The 18,313-nt window shown below is 38.0% G+C and overlaps 1 pseudogene; it reads left to right on the top strand.

Moving 5' to 3' along the window:
* Positions 1–12,476: 12,476 nt before the first annotated feature.
* LOC101034118 (alpha-internexin pseudogene) lies at positions 12,477–16,800 on the top strand (annotated as a pseudogene).
* Positions 16,801–18,313: the final 1,513 nt, after the last annotated feature.

Genomic DNA, 18,313 nt, shown 5'->3' with positions numbered 1-18,313 from the left:
ATTTCGTTTCTACATGGAAAAGTAGTAACTCAACATTCTAGAGAGAATAAGAAGAACAAAGTGTTGATCTGCTGTCATGGGTAGGTACAGATATCTATTCCTACAAATAGGGCCATCTGTGTGTACTGCAGGTTCATTGCTCTGTGACAACTTCCTGCTGAATGTAACACAGGTAAATCTAGAGATAATTATATGAGTATGACTTCATTTTCAAGTTTGTTAGGCATTTATTTTATCATCAAGAAATGTTTTTATTTGTTATTGTTAAGTTTCATGGCCCAAGTAATTTTGTTGCACATTCAAGAAATAAATCATTAACCACTCTTCTACATATTTAATTGCTTTGACAATCTACTCAAATTTAGAAATATTATATTTTCTGAGTTATATATTCCAAATTATTCATAAATAAAAATTTTCAAATAAAAATCTATTCATGAACAAAATTTGTCGAGTATAATGGTATATCTTTTAATCTATATAATGCAAAAGTTCTAGTTCTTTATCATTCTTTTTATCTAATAAATAATTTTAACAGTAATCTCAAAGTATATGAAAATATCTGTGTGCTTTATATCATGTTAATAAAAATGGTTCAATGTTGTAAAATGGTAAATGTGAATTAACAGAGTTGTGAATCCACCTCTGATCCATTTCTCTCCATAGATTTCTGAAATGCACCACTTTTTGTCCTGGCTATTCCTAGCTTCCACCTCAAGGACCTTTTCAAGTACATACTGGCACATGGTCAAAAGTTTTAGCGCTGGGAGGAACAGCAAGATGCTAACTCACTTTCACTAAAACAGATCTCCCTTTGCTTAAAATTGCACTGCTATCCACTGTCCTTCTGTATAAAACCAGGGCCTCATACAAACACTTAAAATCATGGTCAATATCCCCAGAACTCATCCATTTTGGCATTTTTCCCAATCTGAGATGATGTTGCTAACATGATCTCTGACAACACTCTACTATTATTCCTTGGCATATAAAACTGTACTTTTAAAATATTTCTTATATTTACTCATACATAATTTATATATTCAGATGGAATTTTGCTCTGGCATGTGTACCTTTGCAAACTTCCTCTGGCTTCAAATACTTCACAGAGGTCATATATATAAATAAGACAGAATAGATCTCCATCACTACCAATTTTTTTGAAGTTCGGCATTTTATTTCACATCAATTTCCCCTCTGAGTGTTGTCCTTCAGGGTTCACTTGCAGAGAACATAATCCACTCTAGTTTAAGTGGAGTGAGGTTTCCTCATAATTGGGAAGATAAAGACTTCTTCATTCCTGGATACCCAACAACTGATAAACCTTTATAATTTTATTTTAAATGTTTTTCATAGACTTTTACTTACAACAATTATCTTAATTCTGATCCTTAAAATTTAAAATTTACTCTTAGCATGTTAAAGTTTGTCAAATTAAACATCAATTTAACTTAATTCTTAAGAATTCCACATATTTTAAAATTTATATTTGACTATTTTTTCTGCTGACAACATGTGTACCAAAAAAGAAGAAAAAAAGATGAAAACACCGTCTCTTTTACATTCATGGCCATACAGAGTCATTTCCGAACTTTGGTAAGTTTATTAGTTAGCTTCTTTTAGTGGCAAAGAACACAAACATATGTAAATTACTTCAATTAGTGGAGGCTCATTTGCAGGATTAGAAGTAAACAATCCATTAAATAGACAGCTAGCTTCAAGGCAAACATTCTTATGAACTCAGAATTGCACACAAAATTGCTAAGATTTCTATCACAATTTATTCAAAAATTGAAATGTCTGTTTCCTTTTTTTACATCTGCCCTAAATCCCACTTCTTCCCTGTTTCAGTAAATGGCATTGTTTCCTATAAACTTAATCAGGCTAGAATCATGGGAGCTGTTCCTGAAATCTTTCTCTCCCTAGCACCTCATACCCCATAATACTCCTAGCTTGCTCCTGCCAATTCTCTCTATAAACTTAATCATAAGTCCATCAGCAGGTACTGTCCAATCTTTGTTTTATTGAATAATCTATTATGTAATGAATAAAAGAGAAGATCCAACTAAAAGGAGAAATTACATTTCAAGGGTTTTACAGAATAGAACTCTTCTTGGATAAGACCTTTAAATAATGATTATAAAGTGATAAAAATATATTAACAAGGCATTCAATAATAACCAAGTATCAGAGACTATTTAAAACTCATACATGGAAAAAAAGCCCAAGAGAACTAATAGAAATGAAAACATTGTTTTGGAATTTAAAAATACTATGAATTGTTTCAACAGGAAATTAGACGGAGCTGAATAATTTATTAAAAAGAGTAGTCAGAGGAAGTAAGTTAGAGTACATGCAACCCAGGAAAGTGAAGAGGTGGAATAATATGTTTTCCTCAAAGTGTCCATCTCTGTCTCAGCTCATTTGTTAAATCTGTCAGTCCCTTAGTAATGTATGTGATATTGACTGACCTGAGACACCCTGGTTTCAATTTTGCCAAGGATGACACACTTGACCTGGCATTCCTTAATGCTATAATGTAGGCAACAGAAGATAATATATTCAGAAGCATACATGCCTTCATAACACCTTCACTAACACTGAATAAAAAATTAATATATTCTGCCTATATGAAGATTAAACCAAAATGATCATATTGATGCACATTTCTCCAAAATACTAACAGGTTTTAATTACAAAATTCTAGACTTCTTTATCTGTGGATTTGAGATAGAAACAATTATTTTAAGATATTTTAATTATTCATTTGAAGATTCAAAATATTTGTGCATAAAACTCAAGATACTTCAAGCCAAAATTCTGAAAAAATATTTGTTAGTTTCTCTTTAATTTTATGATTATATAAGTATTCTCATATTAGCTTAGTATCTTACATCTACAAATCCTCCAGAAACCTTTAAGTTTACAATAAGCATTTTTTTAGAGTGGTATATATTTAGTTAACAATTGATTAAAAATGGAAAATTTTAGTTAATATTGCATTTTTTTTTCATAGGCCCTGGAAAATGGTACAGGTGACACTTATTTAGAAGTTATTTTACATATTAGCATAACATGTCAATCTAAACATCAAATGAATTACTAGAAAAATTACAATTTAGGCAAGATGTTCTAATTTTGTAATAATTTCACTTAATGTTACTTCAAAGAAACACACACACAAGCAGAACTAAGGATCAGGAATTATTTTGTTAGTTTCTTACTTCTTAGACCTGCCAAAGTATGTCGGTCTTGCCTTAGAATTGCCAGTTGTGTCTGACATAAAAAAAGGTTTATATTTTTAATTATCAACAAAATGCAGATTCCAAAAATACTATTCTTATTTTTGTTCCAGATTAGATTTACAAGCCATTGTCAACTGGAGACACTTGTAATAAAAATCTGTGTTTCTCTGCTACTTTGTTTCATTTTTATGATGAACTTTTGCTTTGTCTTTCTGATTATCTCTCTGTCTTGTATAACTTGGAAAATTTCCTTAAACCCTTGTTCACTTGGTTAGGGCCTTGACATGAGAATGGATTGAGTCAGTTACTTTTCTGAGAACTTATCTTGCCAACGTTTTCCTTCCTCCTCCTCATAGAGATAGCTTACTGGGTCTCAACTGGAGTTGTTTCCTGGAAGCAAATCAATACCACCCAACTTGGTGTACATTCCCAAAATTTAAACACATTCCAAGCCTAACTCTTTCAACTAGATCTCTTAAAATAGTTTTCCACTTGGATATTAAAAGCTTAATTTGCCACAAAAAATGTTGGACACAATATTCTAGACTACAGATACTTTCATGGAACCAACAGTATTAAAAATTTATTTCTTTTTTTAGTCTTGGAAACTCTTAGTAACCATATGTGGCATCTATACTGGTTTTCAGTGAACTTTTTTTTTTTTTGAGACAGTGTCACTCTGTCACCCAGGCTGGACTGCAGTGGCACAGTCTCGGCTCACTGCAACCTCTGCCTCCCAGGTTCAAGCAATGCTCCTGCCTCAGCCTCCTGAGTAGCCAGGACTACAAGCACATGCCACCATGCCTGGCTAATTTTATTTTTAATAGAGACAGGGTTTTACCATGTTGGCCAGGATGGTCTCAATCTCCTGACCTTGTGATCTGCCCACCTTGCCCTCCCAAAGTGCTAGGATTACAGGCATAAGCCACCATGACTGATCCTCAATGAACTTCTCTATTGAAAAACCTCAATAAAGGTTTTCAAGAACTGTAGAAGAGAACCAGAGTGTTGAAAAAGGAACAAAAGTAGTACTATATGATTACGTTCTTAGAGTTTCCTAAGAATGGGACTAAGTTAGTAAGGAATCTACTGATAAGGGGGATTCCAACATTTCTCAGAATTTCAACGGTAATCAGTCTCTGTATGGTGGTATTTTCAGTGGGAGGATAATGCCATGGACTTTCTAATAATCAGTAGACATGGCAAAACTTACCTTTCAGAATCCACAAGGAAAACATTACTACTAATGGGCAATAATACCTGAGAGGCCATCAAAATAAATTGATCCACAGGCCTTGGTGATAATAACTAAATAGATCGTGGTTTCCCTAGAATAAAAATGGATAGCCAATATGGTGTGACTTGATTGGTATCAATAAAAGCTCAAGAACTGGGAAGTATACATTTTTTTAAGAGGGTAGACTTCATGTCAAATATCCTTAGCATACACACCCACACACACACAAAAGATACAAGAAAAGTTTGGGAGAGAATGGACACACTTATCTGCATTGTGGTGATGGTAACACAAGCGTACAGATATGCCCAAATCCAATTTGTATACACTGATTATATGCAGTTTTTTTTGTATACCAAGTGTACTTTTCAATAAAGCTGGGAAACATGGAAAAAAGTCAGGGAAAGGCATGGTTCTTCTGTGAGTTTCTAGTTCACAAATCCAGAGGTCATTTCCACAAGTAGAGATCAGGTCTCTTTGAGGAAGAACCCTGTAATGCCAAAGGATATGCATGCATTTTCCAGCATAATTATGAACAAAAAAAATATGTTAAGACTTTGTAAGAAATGACTGATAAGTTGTCTTTTCTTACACTGATACCACAAAACAAAAAACGCCATCATGGTTTCCCAGATGAAGTGGGAGCTACTGAAGGCTATATGCTAAACATTTTTTTTTTATTTTTTTATTTTTTTAATAGTTGGGGAAACGGGGCCACCAACACAACTGTGGTTATTTCTTTTGGGTCAAAATTTAATAACTTGGGATTCATATATTAAGAAATTCTAAAACCTTTGGTTTATAATTTGTAGGTTACAACTTATTAGGGTTAGAAAGACCACGTAAAGACATAGACATTTTGCCGGGTGTGGTGGCTCATACCTGTAATCCCAGCACTTTAGGAGTTCGAGGTGGGTGGATCACCTGAGGTCAGGAGTTCGAGAACAGCCTGACCAACATGGAGAAACCCCATCTGTATTAAAAATACAAAAATAGCCAGGTATCGTGGCACATGCCTGTAATCTCAGCTACTTGGGAGGCTGAGGCAGGAGAATTGCTTGAACCTGGGAGGTGGAAGTTGCAGTGAGCTGAGATAGCACCATTGTACTCTAACCTGGGCAACAAGAGCGAAACCCCATCTCAAAAAACAAAAAATTTTTAAAAATAGACACTTCTCCCTACCTTGCCAACATAGTAATTTAGAAGCAATAACACATTGTATGATGATGTACAGTGATTAGTGATGCCAATAAAGACTTGAGGGTTGCTGATGTAGCTGTGCCCTCCATTCCTCCTATTCAATTGTCTTTCTGGCATCTGCAGATACCAGTTGGATGATGGTAGACAACTATGAACTTACCCAAAGTCCACACAACAACACAGTATTGACTGATGAAAAATTACATCTTGATATTCCACCAGTAGAGAGAATCAAAAGCAATTAACTGTTACTTGACAAAGGCAGTAATACACACTAACTGTCTTGCCTGAGAGCTATGTTAATTTTCTTATTCTTTTTACAATTTATTCTGCAGGGACTTTGGTGATTTTGACATTTCTTTAGACATTCCACTGGTGCAATGTACTGATTACATCATGCTAATTGAATCCAGAGAGTATGGAGAATCAAATATCCTAAACGATCTAGAAAGAAAATGTGTGCCAGAGGTGGGCAGATACAATTAGCAGAGATTAAATGGTTATTTGAAAGACTGAAATCTTTAAAAGTCAAATCATCTGTAATATTCTGGGATATGCTTACTATGATAAAGGATGAGTTTTTGCACCTTTCACATCCTATATTAATGAAAGATAAGCAGTGTTTCGTGAAAGTCTTTGGATTTTAGAGACACTGTATATCATATTTAGGAGTATAACTAAATGTGATATATAATGTCACCCATTTACTGAGGTACCCATTTACTGGGTACCTCGGAAGGTGTTTGCTTTTAGATGGACTCAGAAGCTCTGCAATCAATGAAAGAGTTGTGAGAAAGCACTTAGTCCACATTGCTCAGCATATGTTATGGTTCTTTAAGTATGCATAGTGAATGAAGATATTACAAAGAGTCACCAGAAAGGCCTGATAGGAGAGACACAGCTGGGAATTCTATAATTCTAGAACATCTTAGAGCCAACAGTTTTCTCTCTGAAAAACATCTCCTCATGTTTTCATAAACTTGTCCTAGTGAAGACAAGTGACTGAAAAGTGAACTGCATAGTGTATCTATCAGTTTATATAACAGTGCATGGTCAGCTATAAATTGTATGATAGAAACTGTGCACTACAGTCCAGCTTTAAACCGATTTGGAAAGCAGTAATTTATATAAATAAGTGGACCAGATTCTCATGTTACTTTCCTCTTTTCTTCTCTTTTAAGTCATATCCTTGGCCTCATAAAGGACTTCCTATGAGGCCAAGGATATTAGTTAAAAGAGAAGAATTACAGAGGAGAAAAGGTCTTTGCCTTGTTTAAGAGACTGGTTAGTGTACTAAGCTGGTGCTTGCCAGGATACGCTTCTGCCATTTTATAGCCCCACCAATGGGGAGTCCTAAAAAACAGTGGTAAAGATAAGTCTTTCCACTGGTAAGAGCTAGGAGTAGTACAATTTGTCATCAACTTAATATGAGCAGAGGAATATCTGGAAGTATAGAGATACACTGACTATTAGGCACTGACAAATAGCTTGGCCGGTTTTATTAGAAGCCAGTAAAGAAAAATACTGGGAAAGCTGATAAAATAAGCCTAAGGAAGAGTTATATGGATGGACAAATTAGAATGGGTATGAAGTGGATTTATTCTGCTGCCTGAAATAATTCTGAATATGAAGAAGATAAACACTGCCTTTATACTTATGAGGAATGGGAGAATTATAGCCAAAACTAAGAGGACTCAGTTGGGCATTTCTTTCTATTTCTGTTCTCAGGAATAAAAGGAAAGAAAGAAACAAAAAATAATTTTAGCAACTAATTTTAGCAACTAAAGCTTCAGATTTTATAGAGCTAGAGTCCTGGGAATATTCCACCATCAGGCCTGAGAGTATGGGGGGATAGATTTGACAAATGATAGACATAAAATTGTGAGGTGCCAGCAAACACATTGTTTACCCTTCCTCACCCATACAGACCATACCAAGATGCATTTGTTTTAAATGGTCTTTGAGGAGCTATCCAGGATGGCCAAGCAGTCCTGTATGTGTGTTGCAGGGCTAAGACCAGGTTTACTGAAACACCTTTCATTTTGTCTTATTCTTGTCTTTGTGAGACTACCACATCTCTATAAAATGTTAGCACATAAGCTTTGACCTCAGCTCTGTAATTAAGAAAATCAGGTGGCCGGGTGCAGTGGCTCACACCTGTAATCCCAGCACTTCAGGAGGCCGAGGTGGGCAGATCACGAGGTTAGGAGATTGAGACCATCATGGCCAACATAGTGAAACCCTGTCTCTACTAAAATACAAAAAAAAATTATCCAGGCATGGTGGCATGCACCTGTACTCCCAGCTAGTCAGGAGGCTGAGGTAGGAGAATCACTTGAACCTGGGAAGCAGAGGCTAAAGAGAGCCAAGATTGCACCACTGCGCTCCAGTCTGGGTGACAAAGGGAGACTCTGTCTCAAAAAGAAAACTAGGTTAAGAGGGCTGCTCCTACTTTTTACTGAATTATGACTGTTTCTAAATTATCACAGCTTTGAGATTAAGTTTGCACCCTCATTTTACTATAAATTGTTGCAAACAGATATATGCGCATATATAAGCGTAACAATTATATGCCAAAGATAGAATCATAACATAATATTACTTCAGTGGTCCAGTGCATTGCTTCTTTTCTTAAAATTCATTGAATCACCATTAGCTTTATTACTAGCCCAAAATAAAACTACCAGGATTAACAAACAACTCCATCAAAAGCTGGGCAAAAGATATGAACAGACACATCTCAAAAGAAGACATTTATGCAGCCAACAAACAAGAAAAAAGCTCATGATCACTAGTCATTAGAGAAATGCAAATCAAAACCACAATGAGAAAAAAAAATGAATCTTTTATTTCACTTTATGAATTTTTTTAAGGATTATATTGGTACTTTTTAAGATACATGGCTTTTCTGAAAAGTATTTCAAACCTAGTTTTTCACTAATACATCATTAAAAAATAAAAGTCTTAACCATGCAGGCTGCCCAGCAGCATGTCAGCTAAATGCTAGGTCTCATATAGTAGAAAGGAAACAAAAGGGCCTTGAAATACAAGGAATTGAGATTTAGCAGATAACTGATGAATCTGAACACCTGGATTCTAGGCCCATCCTTCCTTGTATGAAGAAACAAGTCTTTCCTTCAATAAAGATCATGCCATGATTTTAACACAGTCAGTTTACTTGCAAAGAGAACCCTATATTCTTCAGGAACAATCACTAGGTCCAGAAAATATAACAAAAGTTAAACTCCAACATGATCCAGAGGGAAAAAAAATTGAATTTGGTTTCCAAAGAAAATACATATACCTCAAAGGAACAGTGAATTTATTCCAACTTTATCAGCTAACTTGGGGGAGTATTAGAGGAAAAGGATTCTAAAAGGGTTACAGGAATAAGGATAATATAGAGTTAAATGGGGTGGAATCTATCAAATTGTGCATTATAACTTAATATGTTAGCATGAGTTCCTGAATCAAATAAACTGACTGATTGAATGATTGAAATCTGTGTCCAATATTAGCCTATGGTCATAAAGTTGAAGGGCTATACCATTCCTATAATGCTGAAGAATGAGTCTGAAGGATTAGATAAATGATGGACTGAAATGCTTCTATTGTATGCAACATGATCAGCCACTGTAACCATACTACTTTGAGTATGTAGGGGATATATAATTTCAAAGAAATAAGTACCTAAATATAGAATTATAAGAACCATAAACAAAATTAAGCAAAACAAAAGACTATTTATACTTATAGATACTATTTACACCTGTGTTCTTATGTTCCATGTCTTGTGTATTTCATCTCTGCAGCTATGCACTTCCTTATCTATAATTACTTGGCTATTTCAACCTCTTTTTCCCCTCAATTTTCTCTCCTTCATACAACGAGTTCTGGAGCTGGCTAATGTTACAATTTATATTTTAGTGGCAGGATGACTTAACTGATATCATCCCACAGTAATATTATAATTTATTAGAATATTGTCTTTGCTCTAGTGAATACCAATTACTCATTTTGAGCAAAGGAAAAAAAAGTCTAAATGGCAACAGTCATGACTGTGCCTTTTTTTTTTTTTTTTTTTTTTTGCCTTGTTCTACATTCATTCTCTATTCTTTGTGTCCTAATAGAAGGACCTCTACAGGCTGTATTACTCAGGCTTCCATATGATTTTGCTTCCAATTAGGTGAGTGAATCTGGAGGTACAGGGAGATGAGAGGAAAGGAGAAGGAATCACTCTTATCTACCCTTCTTGCTGTGGGCAGCATTTTAAGATTGTGCCTATATCTACTGACCACTACAGCACCCCTTGGCCAGCCATTCCTCCGTGGATCTTACTCTCACTGGGCTTCAGCAGCCTAATTTCCTCCTGTTATCTTTTCCAGTGTAAGGCCAGGAAAGGCATATTAGTCTCTGAATGTCTCAATGCCCTTTGTTATCTCCCTTAACCCAGACCTTACTTGTGCAAATATTTCATAAAGACTCTTGAAAAATATGAGTAGAACTGTGTTTCCTGATGGGACTCTGACTGATAATGTACCTACCATTTTCAATAAGGTGTTTTTGGAATCATACAGAAGGATGAGAGGCTGACAAGAATACAGAGATTGCCATGTTCCACCCTTTGTAACCTTAACCCTGACCATGCAAGCTTTCTCATACTTTGAGCTTTTCAAAAGAATCTATATAAATCTAAGGCTTCTCCTTATAATTCTTGTTTTCTTTGAACCTGCTGAAGTTTAAATCCCTGCAGCAGTGCCAAGCAGGGGGCCTCCAAACAGACCGCTGCTGTTTTAATAAAAGGAAAAGAAAGAGGGGAGATAAAATAATGAAGGACCATGAGAAGTGACACAATTGTGAGATTCTAGTATATTTTCTGTGTAAAAAATAGTAATATAGAAAAAAGTAGTCACTAAAAGCTTAGATTTTGTCATAAAAATGTGACCTTTTTAGATGTTATTATATTTAAGGCATTATTTGCTTGTAGTATTTAAAGAAATGTTAGATTTATAGGTATATTTTCATTTGTTTTTAAGAATTTACATCTCAAATATAATAATGGGAACAACACTGTGATTTAAATTTACACAATGCCAAATATAAAATAAAAATGTTCTAATCTCTATAGGTACTAAAATCACAAGAACTGTAGGAGAACTGTATCATTATATGCAGTCATAGAAATCCTGGTTTTATTATTTTTAAAACTTTGATCTATCCAGCCAAATAGGTTAATAAAATAAGAGACTCAGAGTGGATTTCTCTTTCAGTGAAAAGCCTAAAAACAGAATACAGTTCGACAGTTCTGAACCATTATAAGATTAAAGAGCTGTCTGCAGCTTAAAGACAAGTTTTATCCACATAAAGATCTACCAGGGTGGCAATGGATGCCTGGTTTGCCATGTTAGTGACATTTCTTGAAAGAAAGGATTATGATTAGAATGTCTTGGTTAAATCCTATTGGGAAAGTGAATATTCTGATAGTTTTGCTCACAAAAGCAAAACTAATGATATCTCATTGAAACTGACCAACATAGAGGATAAAAACAGAGGGACTTATAGATTCTGCCTGCAAATGGCTACTAGTTTTATGTTTGTGATGGACCATGTATTTGATACTGTTAAGACACAATGCTAGAACAAGTCTGTCTAAACCTACATTGAATATTTTAAATTAATTATGCAATATCATATCCTACCATAAAATTTTAATTTCAACTTCTAGCTTTTTGTATTTTTCTGTATCATCAGACTCATGACTTTAATAAACACATTTAACACATTTCTATATTTTTCTTCAGAATCACCACAAAGAAGTCCTATGTAATATAAGCTTACTGGTAGATTGCTGGTCAATCAATATTATGACATAAGGTAAAAGATATTTACAATAAAATATTTTGTTACATACCTGCTGAATTTGAATTTTAATTTTTATAAGTGTATGTCTGACTCATGCTGTTTTTAAGTGTTATCAATCTATGTCCTACTTTACATATAAGTCTATATAATTATATATTTTATATATATATATAGATATCCTACATATCCTACACATACCCACATATATGTGTGTGTGTGTGCATGTGTATATACACATACATAAGCATGCATATAGGCTGTTTAACACAGTGGTTGAAATATATTATTCAAAACCAGCATTGAACAGCAAGAATTCTGAGTTTCTCAGAGAAAGGGAAAGAACAAGAAACCTCCTAAATTCTCAAAAGACTACACACCAAATGTTCCCACTAATCATCTCACAGGATCTTCCAATTCTCTAGATGCTTTCACAGCTCTACTCTTCCTGACATCCTCTACCCCAGCACCTGTTCCTCAAGTATCTGCTGTGCTGGAATGCTAGTACCTGATGACAACAAAAACAGAAAGAATACCTCTCCCTTATTCTGACAGAAAGATATGTAGACTATTCACCTGAGGCAGGCAGATAACTTGAAATATTAAAGGTGGGTTGCTATTTTCTTCTGTACAATACTCCAAATAAAAGCTGGGAAAATTTCATCAGATCCTAAATCAATTACTTGGAGGACACAGCATCAGGTGTAAAAGTAAATGGGCTGGGACATAGTTGCACAGCACAAAATGTATTTGTATTCCGCATTCCTGGAATGAGATAAAGCTTGGTGACAGTAAGTAGATAGGGATAAAGAGGTTCTTTTTGTTTGTTTGTTGTTTTAAGAAAACAGAGGAAATAAATACAGTGGTTCCCATTCACTGGGTCCCATCCCTCTGCTGCCACATGGATGAGGGTCAAGGTTTCTCTCCGGGGCGTAATGACAACTCATCCCTGTACAATTGGAGAAGAAAGCTTGAGTTAGTGGCATAATAGTGCAAAGAGCTAAGACATGTTTCACCTGTGAAAAGCTGGTTCTCTTACCAATAAGTGTATTAAAAGTGGCCAATAAAGACAAAGGAGAGAAAGGCATAGAGGGGTTTCATATGATTATCATGTTTCAGCCATCCTGGGAATCTCTAGTTTCCAGAATGATACCATGCTACTTCCAGTTTTGGTCTTTGCAATGGTTGTTCCTTGTACTTGAATGCTTCTCCTGAATTTTAGATGAATAGATATGTATTAGTACTCAGATTTCAACTTAAGAAAGTATCCTCTTGGCTGGGCATGGTGGCTCATGCCTGCAATCCCAGAACTTTGGGAGGCCAAGGAAGGTGGGTGACTTGAGGTCAGAAGTTCAAATCCAGCCTGGCCAACATGGTGAAATCCCATCTCTACTAAAGATATAAAATCAGCCATGGTTTGTGGTGGGTATCTATAATCCCAGCTTCTTGGGAGGCTGAGGCTGGAGAATTGCTTAAACTTGGGAGGTAGAGGCGTCAGTGAGCCAAGATCATGCCACTGCACTTCAGCCTGAGTGACAGTGACTCCATTAAAAAAAAAAAAAAAAAAAAAGACTTTCGTTTCCATTGCTTTTGGTGTTTTAGTCATGAAGTCTTTGCCAATGCCTATGTCCTGAATGGTACTGCCTAGGTTTTCTTCTAAGGTTTTTATGGTTTTATGTCTTATGTTTAAGTCTTTAATCCATCTTCAGTTATTTTTTGTATAAGGTGTAAGGAAGGGGTCCAGTTTCAGTTTTCTGCATATAGCCAGCCAGTTTTCCCAACATCATTTATTAAATAGGGAATCTTTTCCCCATTGCTTGTTTTTGTCAGGTTTGTCAAAGATCAAATGGTTGTAAATGTATGATATTATTTCAGAGGCCTTTGTGTTCTGTTCTATTGGTCTATATATCCATTTTGGTACTCGTACCATGCTGTTTTGATTATTGCAGCCTTGTAGTATAGTTTGAAGTCAGGTAGCATAAGGACTCCAGCTTTGTCCTTTTTGCTTGGGATTGTGCTGGCTATATGGGCTCTTTATTAATTCCCTATAAAATTTAAAGTAGTTTTTTCTAATTCTGTGAAGCAAGTCAATGGTAGCTTGATGGGGATAGCACTGAATCTATAAATTACTTTGGGCAGCATGGTCATTTCCATGACATTGATTTTTTCCTATCCATGAGCATGGAATGTTTTTCCATTTGTTTGTGCCCTCCCTTATTTGAGCAGTGGTTTGTAGTTCTCCTTGAAGTGGTCCTTCACAAGGGGGATCTAATTAAACTAAAGAGCTTCTGCAGCAAAAGAAACCATCATCAGAGTGAACAGCCAACCTATAGAATGGGAGAAAATTTTTGGAAACTATTCATCTGACAAAGGGCTAATATCCAGATTCTACAAAGAACTTAAATTTACAAGAAATAAAACAACCCCATCAAAAGTGGTCAAAAAATATCAACAGACACTTCTCAAAAGGAGACATTTGTGTGGCGAAGAAACATACAAAAAAAAAACCTCTTCATCACTGATCATTAGAAAAACGCACATTGAAACCACAATGAGATACCATCTCATACCAATTAGAATGGTGATCATTACAAAGTCAGGAAACAACAGATGCTGGAGAGGATGAAGAGAAATAGAAACACTTTTACACTGTCGGCAGGAGTGTAAATTTGTCTGACCATTGTGCAAGACAGTGTGGTAATTCCTCAAGGATCTAGAACCAGAAATACCATTTGACCCAGCAATCCCATTACTGGGTATATACCCACAGGACTAGAAATCATTCTACTATAAAGATACATGCATAGGTATGTTTACTGAAGCACTGTTCACTCACAATAGCAAAGACTTAAAACCAACTCAAATGCCCATCAATGATAGGGTGGATAAAGAAAATGTGGCACATAAACACCATGGAATACTATGCAATCATAAAAAAGGATGAGTTAACATCCTTTGCAGGGAAATGGATGAAGCCTGAAACCATCATTCTCAGCAAACTAACACAGGAAAAGAAAACCAAACACTGCATGTTCTTATTCATAAGTGGAAGCTGAACAATGAGACCACATGGATTGAAGGCGGATATCCCACACTGGAGCCTGTTGAGGGGTGGGGGCCCAGGGGAGGGATAGCATTAGGATAAATATCTAATGCAGATGACAGTTTGATGGGTGCTGCAAACCACCATGGCACATGTATACCTATATAACAAACCTACATGTTCTGTATATGTATCCCAGAACTTAAAGTACAATCTAAAAAAAAGAAAAAGAATCCTCTTGCAACCCAACGTATATACCTTGTGTGTACAATATTGTTTCACTTTATTATTCAATATAACACTCAACTCTCTTAACTGAATCCTTAACGAGACCAATACCCTCACTATGTGGTTCATGGGTCTATGCCCAGTTTTAAAGTGATACCTAATATAAAATATTCACTCTATAAATGTTTTATGAATTCACAAATTAGCAAATATTTGCAGATATCTATGCATTTCATACTGAAAGCATAGATGAATGTTCTGCTAAGTATCAAGCAGCTATATCTTTGAGAAAAGACTGTGGCGTTGTCAATAGAAAGGTTCTTACAAGCGGCAGAGATTGATGACACTTTTATATATACGGTTAACTCTCAGACGACCAGCAGCACTTCCTAAATCTGCGGGTAGTTAGCAATTCTGCAGAGGCACAGTTTCACCCCTTCCTCGTTTCATGTATCGCTCACGACGAAAGGACGGGGGGCCCTGCCTGCCACATCTTTCCTTTCTTCTGCTGTTCCCGCCGAAGCCGCATGCACCCCCGCCCCCAAACCCGGCACCAAGAGCTTTGGCTGGGAGCACCCCCTGTGCTCCTCTTCCTCCTACCTCAAAGTGTTGGGGATGGCTCTCGCCTGTCCATGCGTCTCCGGGTCAGCGGCGCGGGCAGCTCGCAGTCGGTGTCCGGCTGCAACGTGCCCTCCTCGACCAACTGCTCCTCGGCCTGGCCTGTCGCCGGCCGCCGACGTCTGACAGACTGGACCTAAGCCAGACGGCAGCGCGCGCCAACGAGTACAAGATCAGCTGCACCGACGAGGAGCAGCTGCAGGGCCTCAACGACCGCTTCACGGCGTTCATCGAAGGGGTGTCAGCTGGAGACGCAGAACCGCGCGCTGGCGACCCAGCTGGCGGCGCTGAGGCAGCGCCACGCCGAGCCGTCGCGCGGCGGCGAGCTCTTCCGATGTGCGCGCGCACCTGGAGGAGCCGCGCTTGGCGCACGCGCAGGCCCTGCTGGAGCGCTACTGGCTGGCCAAGGAGGCGCAGCTGCTGCGGATGCGTTGCGAGGAGGAGAGCTCGTGGACGCGAAGGCGTGGAGCGCGCCCTGAAGGCGCAGCAGCGCGGCGGGGACGGCGCCACGCTGGCCCGCCCGAACCTGGAGTAGAAGGTGGAGTCGCTGCTAGACAGGCTGGCCTTCGTGCGCCTGGTGTACCACGAGGAGGTAGCCAAGCTGCTGGCCACACCAGGCGTCATCACAGGCCGCGGCGGAGGTGGAAGTGGCTGTGGCTAAACCAGACCTGAGCTTGGCGCTCAGGGAGATTCGCACCCAGTATGAGTCCCTGGCTACTAAGAACCTGCGGTCCTTGGAGTAATGGTACAAGTTCAGGTTTGCCAACCTGAACGAGCAGGTGGCGAGCAGCACCGAGGCCGTCCAGACCAGCCGCGAGGAGACCCACAGTACCGGTGCCAGCTGCAGGCGCGCACCGTCGAGACCGAGGGCCTGTGCGGGGCCAAGGAGTCCTTGGGAGAGGGAAATCCTGGAGCTGGAGGCGCGGCACAGTGCCGAAGTGGCTGGCTACCAGGATAGCACTGGGCAGCTGGAGAATGATCTGAGGAACACCAAGAGTGAGATGGCACGCCACCTTTGGGACTACCAGGACCTGCTCAATGTCAAAATGACTCTTGCTATTGAGGTAGCAGCTTACGGGTAACTGCTGGAAGGTGAAGAGACACGTGGGTTAAGCATTTCGTGGCTGAATCCACTTCCCAATCCAAGTTATCTGCTCCCACCTAGAATCCTCAGTTCTACAACCTCCAAAGTCTCATCCTCTGGGCTATCACTTAAGAAACAGGAGAAGGAGGCATCTAAGGTAGCATCTAAGCAGACCTCCCAGATGGGGGAAAGTTGTGAAGAAATGTTAGAGGAGACAGTAATATCTACTAAGAAAACCGAGAAATCAAATATGGAAGAAACCACCATTTCAAGCCAAAAAATATAATGCCACTGCTTTGAAAAAGTTAATGCTTAAAAGGAAATGATACACATTTGACTTGTTAAACAGCCTATTCCTAAACCATACCACCTGCCACCACTATAAAATGTCTTTAAGGAGGGCCGGGTGCGGTGGCTCAAGCCTGTAATCCCAGCACTCTGGGAGGCCGAGGTGGGTGGATCACGAGGTCAAGAGATCGAGACCATCCTGGTCAACACAGTGAAACCCCGTCTCTACTAAAAATACGAAAAATTAGCTGGGCATGGTGGTGCGTGCCTGTAATCCCAGCTACTCAGGAGGCTGAGGCAGGAGAATTGCCTGAACCCAGGAGGCGCAGGTTGCGGTGAGCCGAGATCGCGCCATTGCACTCCAGCCTGGGTAACAAGAGCAAAACTCCGTCTCCCAAAAAAAAAAAAAAAAAAAAAAGAAAAAAAAATGTCTTTAAGGCTTCAGTCTCATATTTAGTATTTAGTATTTACATTCCCTAATAAGAAAACCACCCCTTAGATTAAAGTAAACTGCAGTCCTGGAGCAATCACAGACGAGTTATCTGAGAATACAGCTTTCTGACTTTCAGCTCAAGCTCCACAGTGATCAATGATTCAGGTGCAGAGGAAGTACAAACTAAGGTTCTAAATCTGTGATCATCGTCATTTGCTGTGAACTGAAATTAAAATTGTTGACGTTACTCAGCCATTACCTCGCTAAATAATCTTACTCTAGATACCTAAAACGTAAGATTACTGCCAAAGATAAACTAATGGTCCACACCCAATTCCACTCTGATAGAACTGTTTAATAATATGTGTTTGTTTAATGTACACATTCTACCTCCCTCAATTCCATATATCCTTTTTTTCCATGCAGGAAAAAAATTGTCTAGTGTAGTAGTCTTCCCATTTAAACACATTTTGGTTTTTCTCAAAAGGTCTTAGCCCCGTTAGCTCTCTTTGCTCAGTGGGTAAAATTAGATGTGTGTTGACCATGTCTATGATTCGTGTAATGACTCATCCCTGCCTGTTTCATATTATTTCAATCATGTAGGTTAAAAAAAAATGGCAGTGCTGAAATTTAAGGGTTTCCCCAAACAAATAAAATAATGAAAAATATCCCTAGACCTTAGGCTTTTTGCTTACACAAATCTATTTAATTAGGGGGAAAAACTGTTAAGGATGTAGCTTTTCACCTTTACTTTAGAAGCACAGCAAATAGTTATCTCAAACTGTGATTATGCTGACCTTGGATTTAGTAGTATAGGCTAGAAGTGATTTACTAGTGTATAAGCTAGAAGTGAGTGTTTCTATGAGTGGAAAAAGCCAACGTGTCCTTTATGTGTCAGTTCATTTGTGGTGATATAGAATCAGCTTTCTCGTGCCCTTACCCCTTAGAATTCATGTATTCCCCTTCCCACTAGTCTAAGTGCTAACGAGTCCTTGCTTTCTCCCTCCTATGCCTTTTATGAGTGTTAAATGTTGGATTTTGTGTGTGTGTGTGTGTGTTTGGAAGAACACAGTGCTAC

This window comes from Saimiri boliviensis, chromosome 16, assembly GCF_048565385.1.
Source record: "Saimiri boliviensis isolate mSaiBol1 chromosome 16, mSaiBol1.pri, whole genome shotgun sequence".
NCBI lineage: Eukaryota > Metazoa > Chordata > Mammalia > Primates > Cebidae > Saimiri > Saimiri boliviensis.
The sequence above is the reverse complement of the archived record's forward strand: the minus strand, read 5'-3'. Positions and strand labels throughout refer to the sequence as shown.